Here is a 5,602-nt window from a genome sequence, read left to right as displayed (position 1 = left end):
ATTGCTCAACGTCAGGTGAAATTAAAGTGGACAAACAATAGAGCGATAGGATTATTCTATAGGCTTTTAGTGAATCAATACGAGCTATGTAATAATAGGCGTGGTCTTTGCACGCGTTCTCCGACCTATTCAAAATAATGTAATGCCATCCATCCCCTAGTTGGTCATATGACCAATAACCATTCATTTATGTTTGTTTGAACATGAGACATGCCCTGATCACAACAAGCTTTATTTATGTTACAAAATGTTTCTGAATACATATGATGTATGTTTGTTTAAAGGCAGCTAATAGCTTGAATAAAGCATTAATACTTGGTAAGGTGTAGCTTGTTCTGTCCCAATTTAGTGGCTCTAGTAATCCTGAACTCAATTGATCTGCTTGCGGAATGCTGACATCGTCAATAGTTAGTTGAAGCAAAGAGAGCAGAGCAGTTTATGGTAAACAGAGCTTCTGCAGAACAGATAGCCCAGATTGCGGTAAGCAGCATACCAATGGAACGACTGACCCAGTTTGTGGTAAATAGTGTTCCGATAGAACGACTGACCCAGTTTGTGGTAAATAGTGCTGCCATGGAATAGCTGACCCAGATTGCGGTAAGCAGCGCTCCAGCAGAACAACTGACCCAGTTTGCGTTACGCAGAATTCCAAAGATCTAGCTACAACATATTGTATTTTCTAGTACAATATTTAACCCTTTCCTTACGAGTAGCATGTGAGAACTCGACCTATTTTAAATTCTTCTCAATACAGTTTAAAAAGCAATAACATGTTAGTGCTTGGTCATAGCCTGAGGATTGAAGGGGTACGCAATGGGATAGGATAGTCTGTGCATGTGCGCTTGAATAAATTTTGGGCTGAAATTTCGCTAAGCTACAAGAACTAAATAACTATTAGTGAAACAAATACGAAGCGTGTATTGTCTGTTTTTCATTGTCTAGTTCCCATCAAATTATACTCTCGGATGACCTTTGTGTTTGTCTGCCCATGAGATAAATAGCGTTAAGGCATGTGTTGCGAACATTAAGGCCCCTCAAAACCCAACCCTTCATTTTGTCACTCCAGTATTAATAGGAGCTGGAAGACTGTGAAGATGAGCTATTTGAACTTGCACTCAGTTACTGTTGCTTGTATAAATAATGCTGCTGATGTACGTATATTGATTAGGTCCGCCTAGTGAACGGTAGATCAACACAAACAAACTGTCAAACAGACCCACAAGTGCATCTCCAAAGGTGTTTTGACTTGACCAGTTAGCATGTATAGATAACAGGTGCATCTCTTTAGAGCTCAAATGTGTTTTGATTTGACAAGTTAGCATATAGAGAGAACAAGTACATCTCTTAAGAGCTCAAATGTGTTTTGACTTGACCAGCTAGCATGTATAGATAACAGGTGCATCTCTTTAGAGCTCAAATGTGTTTTGACTTGGCCAGTTAGCATATAGAGAGAACAAGTGCATCTCTTTAGAGCTCAAAGGTGTTTTGACTTGGCTAGTTAGCATATAGAGAGAACAAGTGCATCTCTTTAGAGCTCAAAGGTGTTTTGACTTGGCTAGTTAGCATATAGAGAGAACAAGTGCATCTCTTTAGAGCTCAAAGGTGTTTTGACTTGGCCAGTTAGCATATAGAGAGAACAAGTGCATCTCTTTAGAGCTCAAAGGTGTTTTGACTTGGCTAGTTAGCATATAGAGAGAACAAGTACATCTCTTAAGAGCTCAAATGTGTTTTGACTTGACCAGCTAGCATGTATAGATAACAGGTGCATCTCTGAAAGGCTCAAAGGTGTTTTGACTTGACCAGCTAGCATGTATTCAAACAGCACGCACATACACTAATATTACCACTTTCAATTCTTACTATTCCAGTGTATTCTAGTATCTAGTCCGGTGTTGCCAAGAATCTAGTTCGTTTTCAATACGATAGCCCAAAGTGCTCACATAGATTGTCAATGAAAATTGTCAATCGTATTCATTGAGAACAATTGTGCTTTACACATGCAAAAGCACATTCCTGAGTTTCTCATCAGATGGCTGTTTAAGAGGCTGATCCTCAAAACCAATGGAGTTTTGAAATTAAATATTTTGGCCAACCTGCCGATGGTATGGAACAATCCGTCTTAAATTAGGACAAAATCAGCCAAAAAGGTTGAAAATGCAGCACTTAGGAGTACATACATGCAACGACAACATATGATTTACTAATATTGATAAAAAAAACTTATTACCTTGACCTCAACGAAGGTGGAAAAGTGTAGCTCAAAGTTACTAATGACGTAAACGAATATCTAAAATCAGATGTCCTGCATGAACCCACCACGACCTTTTATGAGACTAACTTCACCCTATTGGTTCCTTTTCTCAACTAGGGGTTTTAACTTCAAATCATGTATTAGTAGTTATTCTACAATAATCACAAACAGTAGCCAGAGAATACAACTCCAACTGTCCTTGACATAGCAAGAGAGCACTACTGTACCCTCAGCACATTCTTAATCTCGCTTTTTATTTGCACATTGCTAACTCTAAGTAGCTATTCAGGTGAAAAACAATTAACTTATTTCATTCCAGCCTTACCAACAGGAAACTGCAAGTAAATTGTTCTTCTTCATTAAAGACAAGGAATGTGCGTTTCTAAGCTAATAATTAACTGAAGAGGCATATTTCCTGACACTACCTTTACCCTTTATGAAGCTACGACTTTAGCCTGTTAGTTGCAACGGAGCACTTGACCCACAGACGGACAAACACACAGACACACAAACATACAGACACACAAACATACAGACAGACATACAGACACACAAACACACAGACACACAAACATACAGACACACAAACATACAGACACACAAACATACAGACACACAAACATACAGACACATATACAGTCGACAAAAGTCCACTAAGCCACCACTTCGCCGAACTTCAATTCCTTAGACTTTCAGTTGTCTAGATAACATCTGAGGTCTGAACGATTGTCCGATGCAGCCGTTTGTCCAAAAAATGACAACTTAGATTTATTGATGGCTTTCGTAACAGATGACACAAATGATGCGTGCGCTTGAACTTCCGTCAGAGTCTTATACTGTAAGTTTCGTTTGCTATTATTACTGCTATTAATATTATACCGCGCCTTACTGCAGGTATAACCATATTTTACTTTCTCATTTATACTGTATATGCATATTGTATTATATTGTAGCTTAGGAGTATGTGTTTGAGACTAGATAGGCGGTTTAATATACAGGACAGTACTCTCAATATCCAAACTTTTTCAATGTTTGGGTCTAGTCTGTCATTGATCTGGATCGAGATCTGAATTTTCAGATGTGGCTGTCCTAGGAATGACAACTTTAACCGATATGTGGCTCTAGCGACAGAAGATGCAAGGAACATGTGTTCATAGTTTCTTGTCAGTTTTTCACTCACCTTGCTAATGGATGTTTTCATCTGTTGTTGTTGTTACTGCTATTACTACTGTACTGTACCCTATTGTAGGTATAACCATATTTTAATCTCTCATGTATACTGTATATGCATATTGTACCATATTGTAACCTAAGAGTATGTGTAAGAGACAATATATGCTGTTTAATGTACTGTACAGTACTCAATTTTTAATATCTGGACATGACTCAGTCTGTATTAGTCTGAACAAACGAGGGTTGTCCGTACATGTAAACTTAAAGCCAAACGAAAAGTTACCAAATTAGTCTTGCACCTTCGCATCCCGCCATTTTGGCACGCCGCTAGGAACGCCCAAGGTTTAAATATTAAAATGAATACAGCAAAATATGGTTTATTAAAATAGACTACAGCAGAATATGGTGGTCTCCTGCGAACTGCCCAAGTCAATGTCTAATAATACTAATACCTTGCAACAGATTTTAGCTGGACCTTAAAACAAAACTTGATTGATTTCATCAAAAATATTGATATTTTTCTTTCATTTGAGATTTTTTTGTAGTTTGGGTGATCTGACTGTCAAGATGTTTGAAGATTAAAATCGACAAAACTTGATTGTAATTAAAACTCTCAGAAGAAAAGGATGTGCTCAGACTAAATGGTTTCTACAGTCAGCCAGAAAGATCCCAAGTAAATCTCATGTGAATATGAAGCTGCAGCAATGATAGGGGAAAATAAAATACTGAGTTTAGTCTAGTCAGTTCCCATGATAAGGGGTCATACTTTGATAGGTTATTCTTCAATGCCAATCTTACTGATTCCTTCATTGTTTTAAATAATTTACTCGAAGCATTAAATTATTTAACATAGACTTAAAAACATATTAATTTACAATAAATACAGCTACTGGAAGTGTCCAGAGATGGACAAACATTTTCTATTATACTCAGGAGATATCCACAAACTTCTATAGTGTGACCAATACCTTTAAATCTGATGCCTGTTCAGCCTACTGCAATCAGAGACTGTGTATGGTTTTTCAATCGTATTATTGTACAAACAATGACTCTGCGATCTTGGCTAGACATGTCTGAGTCCAATGGCGAGGAAGCCTCGACGACTGGAGACATGACCAGTTGCAGGGGGCAATTTAAAGATGAATTTCAGTTCTGTCACCACCAGTGGCCTTTCTTGGGAAATGAACCCCCAACCATGACAGGCATTCCAGACCATTAAACTGCGGCTGCTTTCACCTAATAAATGGCTAAAAATGACAAAATTCGCTTCTATGGCAACAGAGGGTTTGGCAAATATGATGATAAAACTCTTTCATTAGTTCATACGTGAGTGAATGAAAACATACAGTTGATGAACCAGCTAATGAACGAACAGACACCATTCACCGGTGTTCTAGAGGTGAACTATAGACCGTCAGAGTACTGAGCAACATGGAACTGTCATGCTTCAGTATGTTTATTACACAGCAAGAACAAAATGTGACAGAAAGGTGTAAGAAGAATAATCCTCTTTAAGTGTAGAAAAATGTTATGAATGCTGATCACAAGTTAGTAATGCGCTAGCAACCTCGGGAAATTGAAGATTCCTTCGGATGATGCACATAAAAATAAAAAAAAGAAAATATGAATTGGTGGCTATCCAGGAAGTTAAAATCGAATGCAAGTTGGAAGAAAACTGCCGTCTATAGCAATATGAAATGGTTGTGTGTTCATGAAGAGTTTCATGTACACTAGGATATAAAAATTGAGGTATAATTCAACTCCCACATATATTAATTCACCAGCTGCTTGAGGGTCGTTAAATAATGTATAAATTTTGTAATAAGAATTGGCAGCTAAAGACTTCATAATGCTCTGTAAACTGGAAAATACTAGTTATTGTATGATCCCAAAGCACTCAGACATCCTACTTACTGAACTCAAATATTAGGAATAATATTATGCATGCTATTTGTTTTGAAAAACAACATGTTCAAAACAAAAAAGATTGGAAATTAAGTGTGCAATGAAACGGTTTCTAGACAAAGGTAACCGAAGTTGTTACTAAAATACTTGCTATGCATTGGATAGGAGTAACAGAGGAGGCCTCGTGACCATCCAGGTCTCTCATAACTCTGCAGACAGGAGTGGCAGAGGAAGGCTCGTGACCATCCAGGTCTCTCATAACTCTGCAGACAG

This window comes from Watersipora subatra, chromosome 2 (assembly GCF_963576615.1).
Source record: "Watersipora subatra chromosome 2, tzWatSuba1.1, whole genome shotgun sequence".
Lineage (NCBI taxonomy): Eukaryota > Metazoa > Bryozoa > Gymnolaemata > Cheilostomatida > Watersiporidae > Watersipora > Watersipora subatra.
The sequence above is the reverse complement of the archived record's forward strand: the minus strand, read 5'-3'. Positions refer to the sequence as shown.